General features: G+C 36.6%; 1 pseudogene; it reads right to left on the bottom strand.

The window, feature by feature from the left end:
- Nucleotides 1–11,892: 11,892 nt before the first annotated feature.
- Nucleotides 11,893–11,993, bottom strand: LOC139181777 (U6 spliceosomal RNA; annotated as a pseudogene).
- Nucleotides 11,994–18,134: the final 6,141 nt, after the last annotated feature.

Genomic DNA, 18,134 nt, shown 5'->3' with positions numbered 1-18,134 from the left:
AAGTGCTAAAGGATCTTCTCAAGATAGGAAACACAGAAAGGGTGTACAACTCGAACCCAAAGCAACAAAGTAAATGGCACCGGTATCATACTTATCAATAATTACCTTAAAATTTAAATGGGTTGAATGTCCCAACCAAAAGACAAAGACTGGCTGAATGGATACAAAAACAAGATCCCTATATATGTTGTCTACAAGAGACCCACCTCAAAACAAGGGACATATACAGACTGAAAGTGAAGGGCTGGAAAACGATATTCGACACAAATAGAGACCAAAAGAAACAGGAGTAGCAATACTCATATCAGATAAAATAGACTTTAAAACAAAGGCTGTGAAAAGAGACAAATAAGGACACTACATAATGATCAAAGGATCACTGCAAGAAGAAGATATACAATCATAAGTATATATGCAACCAACATAGGAGCACCACAATATGGAAGACAAATGCTAACAAGTATGAAAGGGGAAATTAACAATAACACAATAATACTGGCAGACTTCAATAACCCACTCACAACTATGGATAGATCAACTAAGCAGAAAATTAAAAAGGAAACACAAACTTTAAATGATACAATAGACCAGTTAGCCCTAACTAATATCTATAAGACATTTTATCCCAAAACAATGAATTTCACCTTTTTCTCAAGTGCACATGGAACCTTCTCCAGGATAAATCACATCCTAGGCCATAAATCTAGCCTTGGTAAATTCAAAAAAATTGAAATCATTCCAAGCATCTTTTCTGACCACAATGTAGTAAGATTAGATGTCAATAACAGGAGAAAAACTATTAAAAATTCCAACATATGGAGGATGAACAACACGCTGCTGAATAACCAACAAATCACAGAAGAAATCAAAAAACAAATCAAAATGAAAATGAAAACACAACAATCCAAAACCTATGGGACATGGTAAAAGCAGTGCTAAGGGGAAGGTTCATAGCAATACAGGCTTACTCGAGAAACAAGAAAAAGTTGACTAAATAGCCTAACTCTACACTTAAAGCAACTAGAAAAGGAAGAAATGAAGAACCCCAGGGTTAGTAGAAGGAAAGAAATAATAAAATTAGGGCAGAGATAAATGCAAAAGAAGCAAATGAGACCAAAGCAAAAATCAACAAAGCTAAAAGCTGGTTCTTTGAGAAGATAAATAAAATTGACAAGCTGTTAGCCAGACTCATCAAGAAACAAAGGGAGAAGAATCAAGCCAACAAAATTAGAAATGAAAATGGAGAAATCGCAACAGACAACACAGAAATACAAAGGATCATAAGAGACTACTATCAGCAACTGTATGCCAATAAAATGGACAACCTGGAAGAAATGGATGAAGTTTTAGAAAAGTATAACCTTCGAAAACTGAACCAGGGAGAAATAGAAAATCATAATAGACCCATCACAAGCATGAAAATTGAAACTGTAATTAGAAATCTTCCAGCAAACAAAAGCCCAGGACCAGATGGCTTCACAGCTGAATTCTACCAAAAATTTAGAGAAGATCTAACACCTATCTGCTCAAACTCTTCTAGAAAATTGCAGAGGAAGACAAACTTGCAAACTCATTCTATGAGGCCACCTTCACCCTAATGCCAAAACAACACAAAGATGCCACCAAAAAAGAAAACTACAGGCCTATATCACTGATGAACATAGATGAAAACATATTTAACAAAATTCTAGCAAACAGAGTCCAACAACATATTAAAAAGATCAAACGTCATGACGAAGTGAGCTTTATCTTGGGGATGCAAGGATTTGTCAATATTTGCAAATCAATTAATGTAATATACCACATTACCAAATTGAAAGGTAAAACCATGCAATTATCTCAATAGATTCAGAAAAAGCCTTTGATAAAATTCAACATCCATTTATGATTAAAAAAAAAATCTCCAGAAAGCAGGCAGAGAAGGAACATACCTCAACATAATAAAATCTATATATAACAGACCCACAGCAAATATTATCCTCAATCATGAAAAATTGAAAACATTTCCCCTAAAGTCAGGAACAAAACAAGGGTGCCCAGTCTTACCACTACTATTCAGCATAGTTTTGGAAGTTTTGGCCAGAGCAATCAGAGCAGAAAAAGAAAAAAAAAAAAAATCCAGATTGGAAAAGAAGTAAAACTCTCACTATTTGCAGACGGCCTGATCCTCTAAATTAAAATTCTAATGCCTCCACCAGAAAGTTACTAGAGCTAATCAATGAATATATTAAAGTTACAGGATATAAAATTAACACAAAGAAATCTCTTGAATTCCTATACACTAACAATGAGAAAACAGAAAGAGAAATTAAGGAAACAATTCCATCCACCATTGCAATGAAAAGAATATAATACTTAGAAATATATCTACCTAAAGAAACAAAAGACCTATATACAGAAAACTATAAAACACTGATGAAAAAAATAAAAGAGGACACAAATAGATGGAGAAATATACCATGTTCATGGATTGGAAGAATCAATATGGTGAAAATAAGTGTACTACCCAAAGCAATCTATAGATTCAATGCAATCCCTATCAAGCTATAGAACTAGAACAAATAGTTTCACAATTTGTATGGAACTACAAAAAGCCTCGAATAGCCAAAGCAATCTTGAGAAAGAAGAATGGAACTGGAGGAATCAACCTGCCTGACTTCAGGCTCTACTACAAAGCTACAGTCATCAAGACAGTATGGTACTGGCACACAGACAGAAATATAGATCAATGGAACAAAATAGAAAGCCCAGAGATAAATCCTATGGACACCTTATCTTTGACAAAGGAGGTAAGAATATACAATGGAGAAAAGACAATCTCTTTAACAAGTGGTGCTGGGAAAACTGGTCAACTACTTGTAAAGAATGAAACTAGAACACCTTCAAACACCATACACAAAAATAAACTCACAGTAGATTAAACATCTAAACGTAAGATCAGAGACTCTGTGGGAGAGGGAGAGGGTGGGAAGATTTGGGAGAATGGCATTGAAACATGTAAAATATCATGTATGAAACGAGATGCCAGTCCAGGTTCAATGCACGATACTGGATGCTTGGGGCTAGTGCACTGGGACCACCCAGAGGGATGGTATGGGGAGGGAGGAGGGAGGAGGGTTCAGGATGGGGAACACATGTATACCTGTGATGGATTCATTTTGATATTTGGCAAAACTAATACAATTATGTCAAGTTTAAAAATAAAATAAAATTTAAAAAAAAAAAAAAAAAGAAACTATAAAACCCCTAGAGGAAAACATAGGCAAAACACTCTGTGACATAAATCACAGCAGGATCCTCTATGACCCACTTCCCAGAGTAACATAAATAAAAGCAAAATAAACTAATAGGACCTAATTAAACTTAAAACCTTTGGCACAACGAAGGAAACTGTAAGCAAAGTGAAAAGACAGCCTTCAGAATGGGAGAAAATAATAGCAAATGAAGCAACTGACAAAGAATCTCAAAAGTATACGAGCAACTACTTTAGCTCAATTCCAGAAAAATAAACGACCCAATCAAAAAATGGGTAAAGAACTAAACAGACATTTTTTCAAAGAAGACATACAAATGGCTCACAGGCACATGAAAGGATGCTCAACATCACTCATTATCAAATCAAAATCACAATGAGGTACCATTTCAAGCCAGTCAGAATGGCTGCGATCCAAAAGTCTACAAGCAATAAATGCTGGAGAGGGTGTGGAGAAAAGGGAACCCTCTTACACTGTTGGTGGGAATGCAAACTAGTACAGCCAATATGGAGAACAGTGTGGAGATTCCTTAAAAAACTGGAAATAGAGCTGCCATATGAACCAGCAATCCCACTGCTGGGCATAAACACCAAGGAAACCAGAATTGGGACACGTGTACCCCAATGTTCATGGCAGTACTGTTTACAATAGATAGGACATGGAAGCAGCTTAGATTTCCATCAGCAGACGAATGGATAAGAAAGCTGTGGTACATATATATAATGGAATATTACTCAGCCATTAAAGATAATACATTTGAATCAGTTCTAATGAGGTGGATGAAACTGGAGCCTATTATACAGAGTGAAGTAAGCCAGAAAGACAAACATCAATACAGTATACTAATGCATATATATGGAATTTAGACAGATAGTAATGAAGACTCTATACACGAGACAGCAAGAGAGACACAGATGTACAGAACAGTCTTTTGGATTCTGTGAGAGAGGGCGAGGGTGGGATGATTTGGGAGAATGGCATTGAAACATATATTATCATATATGAAATGGATCGCCAGTACAGGTCTAATGTATGGAACAGGGTGCTCGAGGCTGATGCACTGGAATCACCCAGAGGGATGGCATGGGAAGGGAGGTGGGAGGGGTTTTAGGATGGGGAACACATGTACACCCATGGCTGATTCATGGCAAGGTATGGCAAAACCACTACAGTATTGTAAAGTAATTAGTATCCTATTAAAATGAATAAATTTATTAAAAAATCATAAAATATATCAAGGTATTATCCACCTTTTCCTAGTATGCCAATATGCTGAGTAAAAAAAAAAAAAAAAAGCTCAAAAAAGAGAAAATAAAAGATAGACTAAATGAAACAATTTTATCTAAGCCATTCAGTGCTGTTATGAAAAAGCTTCAAAACATAAATCCAATAGACCCTAATGTTCTAACTTGGAAAAAAATAGTATCAAAAGAAAACTATGAACAAAACTTATTTAATAATATGAATGCTAAAGTTAGTCTTTTGGACTCTGTGGGAGAGGGAGAGGGTGGGATGTTTTGGGAGAATGACATTGAAACATGTATAATATTATATATGAAATGAGTCACCAGTCCAGGTTTGATGCAAGATACTGGATGCTTGGGGCTGGTGCACTGGGACGACCCAGAGGGATGGTATGGGGAGGGAGGAGGGAGGAGCATTCAGGATGGAGAACACATGTATACCTGTGGCAGATTCATTTTGATATATGGCAAAACCAATACAATATTGTAAAGTTAAAAAATAAAATAAAAGTAAAAATATAAATAAAGTTATAAATTAAATATAATATTCAATATTCAGTATAAAAAATATAATACATGTAAACAAAATTTATTCTAGAACTATAAGGATTTATCAACATCAGGCTATCTAATATTATATTTAATTAACAGATTCCTGGGAAAATGTGATCATGCTAATAGATTCATTTGATAAAATTCAGCAACCCCACTCCAGTACTCCTGCCTGGAAAATCCCATGGACGGAGGAGCCTGGTAGGTTGAAGTTCATGGAGTCACTAAGAGTCGGACACGACTGTGTGACTTCACTTTCACTTTTCACTTTCATGCATTGGAGAAGGAAATGGCAACACACTCCAGTGTTCTTGCCTGGAGAATCACAGGAACGGGTGGGCTGCCATCTCTGGGGTCGCACAGAGTTGGACACGACTGAAGCGACTTAGCAGCAGCATTCCTTACAAAAATTGACATATGATAGAAAAGGAAAGGAAATAATGAAATCTGAGGAAAATTTTTCATAAAATACCAATAGCAGAAGTAATTTTATGTGGCAAAATGCTGAAGCCATTTATATTAAAATAACAGAATACTATTATCATTATTATTTTAAAATAAATTATAATACAAAAAAGAAAATTAAATACTGATACAAGTAATGGAAAATATTATTTTCTATCATCATGCTACTTTAGAAAATAAATGTTTAGTATTTATAAGGTCGTTTTGTAAATTAACTGTGTGTTAGTCACTCAGTCATGTCTGACTCTGCAATCGCATGGACTGTAGCTTGCCAGGCCTCTCTGTCCATGGGATTCTCCAGGAAAGAATACTGGAGTGGGTTGCTATTGACTTCTCCAGTGTATCTTCCCAAGGCAGGGATCAAATCTGGGTCTCCTGCATTGGAGCAGATTATTTACCATGTCAGCCACCAGCGAAGCTGCATATTTAGATAAATACCCAGAGTTCAAGGGTGTTTCTCTCTACTAGAGAAAAACAGAGCTACATATAGAAGTCAAAGAAATTCCAATAAAATTCCAGGTTTAAAAATTTGCTTAAAGTAATAACAAAGTCTATATGGACATATAAATGCATGAGTACAGGAAAGAAATAATGAAAAAAAGAAAATAATAATAGGTGTTATAGCTTTAAGATTGGGTATAGGCAAGTTGGAATAAAATAAGGGGCCCACAAATAAATCTATACATACCTGAGAATAGAATCTATGAAAATAAATGGTTTAATTTCAGTTAAGGAGAATGATTTATTTAAATATATTGCCTTGGTACAAGCAAAAATTAGTACTGATAAATAAACATGTAAGTTTAAACAATGCACTAGAAATTATGCTGAAAATTTAGGAGATTGTAGTGTAAAGTATGGGTTGGGCAAATATTTCTAACTGAAGAAAGTGAATCCAGAAGCTTTGAAAGGAAAGATCGAGATATTTGACAATATAAAACAAAAAATGTTTTATGGCAAAATATACATAAACAAAATTGATAAATACATAGTATTTATCCTCTTGCCCAAATTTCTATAGGCCTGTTTGTACCTTCAGTGTATTTAAAGAAGATGGCGTGACTGAAGCGACTTAGCAGCATACATGTTGGGGTGCCATTGCCTTCTCCTATACCGTTGTATAGGTATGTGAATAATTTTATGAGGACTGAGAAAAATATTGAGGCATGCATACCAGGCTATAAACACTGATAATCTAGGGTTGGGGTAGAGTAATAAAGTGAGTTGCAGGAAAGTAGAGGGAGAAGGAGGAGGAGAAAGGAAAAAATAATAGCAATATTTACAGGCAGAACTTTGAGTACAAGGATCAGTATAAAGTGCAGTACTCAACACTAAAATTGGAGAAGGCAATGGCACCCCACTCCAGTACTCTTGCCTGGAAAATCCCATGGACAGAGGAGACTGGATGGCTGCAGTCCATGGGGTCGCTGAGGGTCGGACACGACTGAGTGACTTCACTTTCACTTTTCACTTTCATGCATTGGAGAAGGAAATGGCAACCCACTCCAGTATTCTTGCGTGTGTTCATCCCCCAGGGATGGGGGAGCCTGGTGGGCTGCCGTCTATGGGGTCGCACAGAGTCAGACACGACTGAAGTGACTTAGCAGCCGCAGCAGCAGCAACAACAATAAAATGCTAAGGAAACAAGCCATCGACTATGTGGAATGAATATAGTGTGAGACACACATAGCAAGGTTTAGAACATTTAGAACTGTTGCCTTAAGTCCAGAATAGCTTGGGGACTCATTGTGTTTGTGCTCTGCTTAGTCACTCAATTGTGTCTGACTCTTTGTGACCCCATGGGCTGTAGTCCACCAGGCTCCTCTGTCCTTGGGGATTCTCCAGCAAGAATACTGGAGTGGGTTGCCATGCCCTCCTCCAGGGGATCTGCCCAACTCAGGGATTGAACCCAGGTCTCCCACACTGTGGGCAGATTCTTTACTGTCTGAACCACCAGGGAAGCCAGTATATGTGATAACAAAAGAGGTGATGGAGGGTCGGCCAGCAAAGAAAAAGTGATTTTTGCCCTCGAGCTATTAGGGTCAATCCTTCCAATTCATCCTCACAGATTCCACAAAAGGAATATCTAGGGAGTTAAGACAGAAGCCACTGGAGAGTTTTCTCTGGTTTACTAAGAGCTAGCACTACCAAAGGAAGAAACCCATTGCACTTCCAATCTAGCCATATTTTGGGATTCCCAACCCATATTCTCAGAAACCTCATGCTCACAAACTTTGTTTGTGCTTACTTTTGTATATTATAAATGTATAACTTCTCTAGAAAAAAGAAAGGTATTAGAAGAAAAAAAATGACTTAGATTCATCTAACTTTGACTAGTTATATTTTAGATATGCTGATACTGTGAAAATTATTGAAGTTATTTTTCATTTTGATGATATTGAGTAGTACTAATGATTTTTCCCTTTTTTCTGATTGAATAAATAAATTTTTGAATTAAAATATTTATTGGAGTATTAGTTCATCTACAAATTTGTGTTAGTTTCAGATGTACAACAAAGTGATTCAGTTATACATATGCATATATTTATTCTTTTTCAGATTTTTTCATATTAGTTATCACAGAATATTGAGGAGAGTTCCCTGTGCTATACAGTAGGTCCTCGTTCATTATCTATTGTATATATAGTAGTGTGTATGTTAATCCCAAACTCTTGTTTTATCCTTCCACCCCCACACACACACATTTCCTCTTTGGTAACCATAAGTTTGTTTTCAATATATGTAAATCTGATTCTGTTTTGTAAATAAGTTCACTTGTATCAATTTAAAAAAATATTAGATTCCACATATGACTGATATAATATGGTATTTGTCTTTCTCTGACTTCATTTCATGTGATAATCTCTAGGTCCACCCATGATGCTACAAATGGCATTATTTGATTCTTTTTTATGGCTGCCTAATATCTCATTGGAAGAAAAGTTATGACCAACCTAGATAGCATATTGAAAAGCAGAAACATTACTTTGCCAACAAAGGTCTGTCTAGTCAAGGCTATGGTTTTTCCAGTGGTCATGTATGGATGTGAGAGTTGGACTGTGAAGAAAGCTGAGCACTGAAGAATTGATGCTTTTGAACTGTGGTGTTGGAGAAGACTCTTGAGAGTCCCTTGGACTGCAAGGAGATCCAACCAGTCCATTCTGAAGGAGGTCAGCCCTGGGTGTTCTTTGGAAGGAATGATGCTAAAGCTGAAACTCCAGTACTTTGGCCACCTCATGTGAAGAGTTGACTCATTGGAAAAGACTCTGATGCTGGGAGGGATTGGGGGCAGGAGGAGAAGGGGGCGACAGAGGATGAGATGGCTGGATGGCATCACTGACTCGATGGACATGAGTCTGAGTGAACTCTGGGGGTAGGTGATGGACAGGGAGGCCTGGAGTGCTGTGATTCATGGGGTTGCAAAGAGTCAGACATGACTGAGCAATGGAACTGAACTGAACTGAATATCTCATTATATATACCTTCTTTATCCAGTCCTCTGTCAGTGGACATTTAAGTTGCTTCCATGTCCTCATTATTGTAAATAGTGTTGCAATGGACATTGCACTGTATGCCTCTTTTCAAGTTACAATTTTCTCTGGGTATATGCCCAGAAGTAAGTTTGCTAAATCTTATAGTAGTTCATTTTTAGTTTTTTCAAGAATGTACATACTGTTCTCCATAGTGGTTTTACCAATTTATATTCCCACCAACAGTGTGGGAGGGTTCCCTTTTCTCCACATTTTCAGCATTTATTCATTGTAGAATTTTTGATGATGGCCATTCTGACTGGTGTGAGAGGGTACATTGTTGTAGTATTGATTTGCATTTCTCTAGTAATTAGTGACTTTGAGTATCTTCTTCTGCCTGTTGGTCATCTGTATGTCTTATTTGGATACATTTTTTTTAGGTCTTCTACCCATTTTTTGATTGAACTATTTGAGCTATTGAGTTGTATGAGCTATTTATATACTTTGGAAATTTATCCTATGTTTTTTACACTGTTTGTTTGTTTTCTCCCAATCCATAGATTGTCTTTTGGTTTTGTTTATGGTTTCCTTTGCTGTGCAAAACCTTGTAAGTTTGATTAGGTCCCATTTGTTTACTTTTGCTTTTATTTTTATAACCTTCAGAGAATGACCGAAGAAAACTTGGGTACAATTTATGTCAGAGAATGTTTTGCCTATGTTCTGTTCTACAAATTTTATGGTGTCATGTCTTATGTTTAACCAGATGATTCCTTTTTATATTTTCTACTTCCTTATTAAGATTCTCACTGTGTTTATCTATTCCTTTCCCTAGTTTTGTTAGCATTTTATTACTAATGCTTTGAACCCCATCTGGTAAATTATCTCTTTTATTGTTTTTTTTTTTCATTGTTTTTTTCAGTGTGTTTTTAGTCCTTTGTTTGACATAAATTCCTCTGTCATCTTTTACTGTCACTATGAAATTATGTGAAACAGCTAGTTATGATGGTCTCTATTTTTTTAATATAAATTTATTTTAATAGGAGGTTAAAATATTTCCTATGCACTCCTTCAAAAAATATTGGTGTATAGTTGATTTAAGATGTTAGGTTAGTTTCTTCTGTACAGTAAAATGAATCTGTTATGTTAATACATATATGTATCTACACTTTAAAAAATTATTTTCCTGTATAGGTCATTACAGAGTATTGAGAAGAGTTTCTTGTGCTGTACAGTAGGTTCTTATTAGTTATCTATTTTAGTAGTGTGTATGTGTCAATCCCAATGTCCCAATTTAATCCTCCTCTACACTCACCCCCTAACAACTGTAAGTTGTTTTCTACATCTGTGACTCTATATATGTTTTGTAAATAAGTTAATTTGTTCCACTTTGTTTTTAGATTCCACATATAAACAATATCATATGATGTTTGTTTTTCACTGTCTGAGTTAATACACTCAGTATGACAATCTCTAGGTCCATCCATGTTGTTGCAAATGACATTATTTTGTTCTTGTTTATGGCTAATATTCCATTGCATATATGTACCACATATTCTTTATCCATTACTTGTTGATAGACATTTAGGTTCTTTCTGTGTTCATAGTGCTACAGTGAACATTGTGGCGTATAAATCTTTTCAGATTATGGTTTTATCTGGATATAGGCCCAGGAGTGGGATTGCTGGATCATACAGTAGCTCTATTTTTAGTTTCTTAAGGAGCCCCCATAGTTCTTCATAATTGTTTTAGCTATTTAAATACATTCCTTCCAACAGTGCAAAAGGGTTCACTTTTCTCACACTCTCTCCAGTATTTATTGTTTCTAGATTTTTTGATGATGGCCATTCTGATTAGTGTGAGATGATACCTCACTGTAGTTTTGATTTGCATTTCTCTAATATTTAGTGATGTTGAATAGTTTTTTATGTGCATTTTGGCCAACGGTATGTATTCTTGGAAAAAAAAATGTCTATTTAGATCTTCTGTTCATTTTTATTGAGTTGTTTGCTTCTTTGATATTGAGTTACATAAGCTGTTTGTATATTTTAGAGATTAAATCATTGTTGGTTGCTTCATTTGCAAATATTCTTTAATTCTCTGTTTGTTTTTTTGTTTGTTTGTTTGTTTTGTTTTGTTTATTGTTTCTTTTGCTGTGCAGAAGTTTTTAAATTTAGTTGTGCTGTGCTTAGTTGCTCAATTGTGTCCTACTCTTCACTGTCTGAGCCACCAGAGAAGCCCTAAGTTTACCTTTACTGTCTGAGCCACCAGGGAAGCCCTAAGTCTAGTTAGGTCCCATTTTTACATTTTTGTTTTTATTTTCATTACTCTAGGAGGAAGATCAAAAAAGATCACACTGTGATGTTTGTCAGAGAGTGTTCTGCCTATGTTTTACTCTAAAAGTTTTAGAGTGTCCAGCCTTATATTTAGGTTTTGAATCCATTTTGAATTTATTTTTGTGTATGGTATTAGGGAGTCTTGTTTCATCCTTTTACATAGAGCTGTCATGTTTTATAGCACACGTTATTGGAGATACTGTCTTTTCTTCACCATGTATTCTTGCCTCCTTTGTCACAGATTAGGTAACTATAGGTGTGTGGGTTTATCTCTGTGTTTTATATCATATTCTATTGATCTGTATTTCCATTTTGTGCCAGGACTATACTGTATTGATTACTGTAGATTTGTACTAACTATAGTCTGAAGTCAGGGAGCCTGATTTCTCCAGTTCTGTTTTTCTTTCTCAAGATTGTTTTGGCTATTCATGGTCTTTTGTGTTTCCATACAAATTGTAAATTTGTAAATTCTAATTCTCTATAAAATGCCATTGGTAATTTTATTTGGATTGCATTGAACCTGTAGATTGCTCTGGATTGTATAGTCATTTTGACAATACTGATTCTTCAAATAAAAAATATGGAATGCTTATAAATTTGCAAGTCATTCTTGCACAGGGGCCATGCTAATCTATATTGTCCCAATTTTAGTATATGTGCTGCCACAGTGAGCACCATATGATGATCTTGATGTGGTATCCTTGTGTGGGAGTGTCCCTATACAGTCTGTTCACAGTTTCTTCAGTGAGAAATCTGGATTTGAAGTGAACATGGGTCATATATTTCCCCTAGGTGTGCTGCCATTTGGGGATAGGTGAGGCTGGAGATGGAATTTCTAGAATCATGGTCAAGTTTGACCTGGGGCACCTCTTCTGTTCAGTGGTGAACACCATCCTATTGGTAGAGGGGTTGGATTCCATGTTCCTGGAGCATAAGCCCTGAGCTTTTGGCCCATGTTGGTTCTGTTCCCTCTAAATGTGTGCCCTCCATCTCCCAGTATCATCACCCTCACTCTAAAGGGGAGCAGTGCTGGAGTAAAAGGGTCTGATACAGGTACTTGGCATGGATTGAGTATGGGTTGCAGTGGTCCTGGCACCAGATATCCAGTCTACTCCCAAAATAAGCACCAGAAATTGTTGGTTCCCCCTGCCCTGTTTAGATGACTTTCTGAGTCTGAGCCACTTGTTTCCTCACAATTGTACACTCCTCTCAGCCACTATATTCCTTCACCATGGAGCAGGAGGAGGCAGAGCTGGCATGTAGCTCAGGCTGGGCACATACCAGGGCAGTGGGGAAGAGTCAGCCATGATCCTGGGCAGTTTCAATCTTCTTACTCCTCCTTATTTTGGGATTATACAAATGTGTATATACCCTTTATAAGTGATGTCTAGGTTTCTTACAGTCTTGCTCTCAGTCCCACTTGTTTTCAAATTAAGGAGATTTGTACTATCAGTGTTCAACTCCAGGACTGGGTTGCTTAATATGAGGCTCAAACTTCTTATTCCCCAGAGAGAATCTTCAAGCCTGTATAATCATTTTCCTCTTCTGTGTTCTGTCAAAGAGGTGCAGGCCCCAAATTTATTGCTTGTCTTCCCTTCCTTCTAAACTCAGTGTAAATCTTACTTAGAGACTATTACAGAAAATAGTCTTTCTCTCAGTCTCCAGTTTTATTCAGTGAAAATTCCTTCACATGTGGATGTATTTTTGATGTTTTCATTGAAGGGAGGTGAATTCCATGCCCTCCTATCCCACCATCTTGTTCTCTCAAGACTGTAGATTTTAAGGGTGAAGGTGAGTATTCGGAGAAATTCAAGTAGAGGACTAACATTATCGGAACTGCTTGTTTAAACAATCATCTGCTTAATGTTTAGAGAACTAATTGAATTGGGAAAACTAAAGTCAAGACGACCAGTCAAGCAGTGTCTTGCAGAAGTCCAGGAAAAAAATCATGGTAACTTCTATATGGTGATAGTGATGGGAAAAGTTAGGAGGGATAAGATCCTGGATATATTTTGAAGGTAGAACCATCTGGATTTGAGGATGGACTACATATTGATTGTGAGAAAAAGAGAAGTCCAAAGTTCTTGCCTTCAGCAACTAATGAATGACAGTGTTGCATACCAACATAAGGAAGAATGAGAGGAGCATTTTGGAAAGTATGTATGAATTAGTGCAATTCTGGACAATGAACTGGACAAACAAAGCATGCTCCTTTTCAGATTTCCTCAGTTGCCTCATTTCTGTCTTATGATTGGTAACTGTACTGTATCAAGTTGCTACTTACTCTTCCATGTCTAAATTTAAATGAAATTCCACACCAGGTAGTGTGGGATCTGTCTTCCTGAGTATAGTGACAAATTTATTATGCATTGCCCAGGTTTGAGCAAGCAGGACTATCAGTGCTAAAACTCTGTCAGTCCCCAGTGAACTAGAATGCTATTTTGCCCTTAAGTAACTACCAAGGGGTCAGATGATATATCATATGTTTGGGGAATTAACTGTTTATCAAATGGACTTTGACTAATGAGAAATGAGAGACAGATGATGTTGTAGGCTGACTTTTCTGGATACAAATACTTACATTGATGTTGTTCAGTTTCTAAGTCATGGCCAACTCTTTGAGACCCCATGTACTGCAGCACATCAAGATTTGTTGTCTTTCATTATCTCTTGGTGTTTGCTCAAACTCATTTCCATTGAGTTTATGATGCCATCTAAATATCTCATTCTCTGTTCCCCATTTCTCCTCCTGCCCTCAATTTTCCCCAACATTAGGGTCTTTTCCAATGAGTTAGCTCTTCACATTAGGTGGCAAGAGTACTGGAGTTTAAGCTTCAGCATTGGTCCTTCCAATGAATAGTCAAGGTTTATTTCCTATAGGATTGACTGGTTTTATCTCCTTGCTGTACAAAGGACTCTCAAGAGTCTTCTCTAGCATCACAATTTGAAAGCATCAATTCTTCAGCGCTCAGCCTTCTTTATGGCCCAACTCTCACATCTGTACATGACTACTGGAAAAATGATAGCTTTGACTATATGGACAGAAAATAAAATCTTCCATTACTTCTACTTTTCTCCCTTCTATTTGAAGTGATGGGAATGGATGCCATGATCTTAGTTCTTTTAATGTTGACTTTCAAGCCCGCTTTTTAAGTCTCCCCTTTCAACCTCATCAAAAGTTCTTTAGTTCCTCTTTACTTTCTGCCATTAGAATGGTATCATCTACATATCTGAGGTTGTTAATATTTCTCCCAGCAATCTTGATTCCAGCTTGCTATTCATCCAGCCCAGTATTTTGCATGATGTTCTCTGCACAGAAGTTAAATAAGCATGATGACAATATACAGCTTTGACATACTCCTTTCTCAATTTTGAACCAGTCCATTGTTCCATGTTGGGTTCTAACTGTTGCTTCTTGACCTTCATGCAGGACACAGGTAAGGTGGTCTGGTATTTTTGTCTTTTTAAAAATTTTCTGCAGTTTATTGTGATCCACACAATCAAAGGCTTTATGGTAGTCAATGAAGCAGAAGTAGTTCTGACAAAACGTGGTCCACTGGAGAAGGGAATGGCAAACCACCCCAGTATTCTTGCCTTGAGAACCCAATGAACAGCTCCAGAAAAAATGAAAAGGCTGGGCCAAAGCTGAAATGACACTCAGTTGTGGATATGTCTAGTGGTGAAAGTAAAGTTCAATACTGTAAAGACCAATATTTCATAGGAACTTGGGATATTAGGTCCATGAAGCAAGGTAAATTGAAAGTGGTTAAATAGAAAAATGGCAAGAGTGAATGTCACCATTTTGGAATCACTGAACTAAAGTGGACGGACTTAATTCAGATGATAATTATATCTACTACTGTGGGCAATAATCCTTTAGAAGAAATAGAGCAGCCTTGATAGCCAGAAAAGAGCCTGAAATGTAGTACTTGGTGCAATCTCAAAATTGACAGAATTATCTGAGTTCATTTCCAAGGAAAACCATTCAACATCACAGTAATCCAATTCTATGCCCCAACCACTAGTGCTGAAGAAGCTGAAGTTGATCAGTTCTATGAAGACCTCCAAGACCTTCTAGAACAAATACCAAAAAAGGTGTCCTTTGCATTATAGAGAATTGGAATACAAAGTAGGAAGTCAAGATATACCTGAAGTAACAGGCAAGTTTGGCCTTAGAGTACAAAATGAAGCAGGGCAAAGGCTAACAGAGTTTTGCCTAGATAACACACTGGTCATAGCAAACACCCTCTTTCAACAACACAAGAGACAACTCTACATGTGAACATCACCAGATGGTTAATATTGAAATCAGATTGGTTATGTACTTTGCAGCTGAAGATGGACAAGCTTTATATAGTCAACAAAAACAAAGCCTGGGTTTGGCTGAAGCTCAGATTATCAGCTCCTTTTTGAAAACTCCAGGCTCAAATTGGAGAAAATAGGAAACATCACTAGGTCATTCAGGTATGACCTAAATCAAATCCCTTATGATCATACAGCAGCAGAGGTAAAGAATAGATTAAAGGGATTGTATCTGGTAGATAGAGTGCCTGAAGAACTATGGACAGAGGTTCATAACATTGTACAGGAGGCAGTGACCTAAACCTTCTCAAAGAAAAAGAAATGCAAGAATAGCAAAATGGTTGTCTGAGGAGGCCTTACAAATAACTGAGGAAAGAGGAGAAGCAAAAGGCAAAGGAGAAAGAGAAAGACACATCTTGCTGAATGCAGATTTCCTGAGAATCACAAGGAGAGATAAGAAAGCCTTCCTAAGTGAACAATAAAAATAAATAGAGGAAAACAACATAATTCTAAGGACTAAAGACTTCTTCAAGAAAACTGGGGATACCAAAGGAATATTTCATGCAAAGATGGGCACAATAAAGGACAGAAACGGTAAGGACCTAACAGAAGCAGAAAAGATTAAGAAAAGGTGGCAAGAATACATGGAAGAACTTTTAAAAAAAGATCTTACTGACCCGGGTAACTAGGATGGTGTGATCATTCCCCTAGAGCCAGACATACTGGAGTGTTAATTTAAATGGGCTTTAGGAAGCATTACTACAAAAAAAAAAAAAAAAAAAAAAACTATTGGAGGTGATGGAGTCCCATCTGAGCTATTTGACATCCTAAGTTATTATGCTGTTAAAGTGTGACACTCAACAGGTCAGCAAATTTAGAAAACAGCAGTGGCCACAGGACTGGAAAAGATTAGTTTTCATTCCAATCCCAAAGAATACCAATGCCAAATAATGTTCAAACTACCATATAAGCATGCCCATTTCATATGCTAGCAAGGTTATCCTCAAAATCCTTCAAGCTAGGCTTCAGCTAGCTTGAAGGATTGAGAACTTCCTGGATTTACAACCTGGATTTAGAAAAGGCAGAGGAACCAGAGATCAAATTGTCAATCTTTGTTGGAACATAGAAATACTTACATTAGCATGTTGTATATTTATTGTTGGTTATCACTTGTATGGAAGGATACAGAAGTAAGATGAGATAGAGGGAGAATTTTAACTGTGAGAAACACTCAACAAAACTGGCTAACCCTATGGTAGGCATGTAAAGCCCATTAGAAATGTCCTGAAGTAGACCAATATGGCCTAAATTTTCTACCTATGTAATCCACTTTTGGTTGTGAGCTGCCACAGGAAATGTGTGCTATTGGATTAGATGGCTCTCTGAAGGAGGTGATAGCTGGAGTGTGACTCATTATAGCATTCCCAGCAGCGGGTCAACAAATCCTTTCTTGAATGCAGTTATGCATAAGCACATGTTCATGCCCCCTACAGAAAGGACTTGGAAGGTAAATCTCTGTCTTTATTCCCACTGTGGGCTGCTCTGAGGTATGATCTTGCAAACCTTGAGATGTCTGTGTATTAAGTGAACATTGTTGATGAATCTAAACTGCATTTCGTTATCCTTTTACTCCTTGCATTTACTAAACTGGATTTGTCCTCTCAAATTATGCCATCATATTTATTTTTACTTCAGACTTTGATACCTAGAAGTCTTAACCAGTAGTGTTAAATATGAGATGCCTTTTAGACATCTAACAGTAGATATTAAATAGACATCCATAATATCAGGGCTGCAGTTATGCATTTTTGAGTCATAAATGTCATTTAAAACCATGAGACTGAATGAAATGAATTGGAAAGTGTGCATGGATAGAGAAGAGAAGAACATTGAGTTCAGAGTTAAATTGTAAATAAATTGAAGCTATACATAATCCAAATATCATTTCCTTAAACATGAGCATTTAAAAACAAAGGAAATACTCTCAGTTACCACTAAGCATTGCAGTTTAAATCACATTACTTTTGTCATTCATATAGTAAAGCAAGATTTAGCATTATCTTGGAGAAGGGGATAGGCAGAAATATGAAATGAGAGAAAGGAAGGGAACATTGTCTCCAAGGGATCAGTCTGTTACAATGTTCTTGAGTCTGAGATCAAGGAATATAAAACTAAATTAAGAAAAATACTCCATCAATAATATAATTGCAGTATTATTCTTCCTATACCAGGAGGCATTTTTTGCTAACTGTATACCGCCTGCTTTGCTGGAGAATAGTGTCTGAGATCACAGAAGACCTCAGAGATCGTAGAGTCAAATTTGTAGCCTTGAGTTCCAAAAACAGACTCTTATAGTACAAGGGGGATAAAAAGGTCTTGAAAGTTAAGATTTTTCTTTTATAAGAGCTCTTTTTGGAATGCAAAGATTAAACTCTGAAGGAAGCTATTTATAATCCCTATACCATACAAAAAATATTAAGAAATAGATAATGAGACATGTAATGCAATCCAGTG

Source organism: Bos indicus, chromosome X, assembly GCF_029378745.1.
Source record: "Bos indicus isolate NIAB-ARS_2022 breed Sahiwal x Tharparkar chromosome X, NIAB-ARS_B.indTharparkar_mat_pri_1.0, whole genome shotgun sequence".
NCBI lineage: Eukaryota > Metazoa > Chordata > Mammalia > Artiodactyla > Bovidae > Bos > Bos indicus.
Note: the sequence above shows the minus strand (reverse complement) of the source record. Positions and strands in the feature narration are given on the sequence as shown.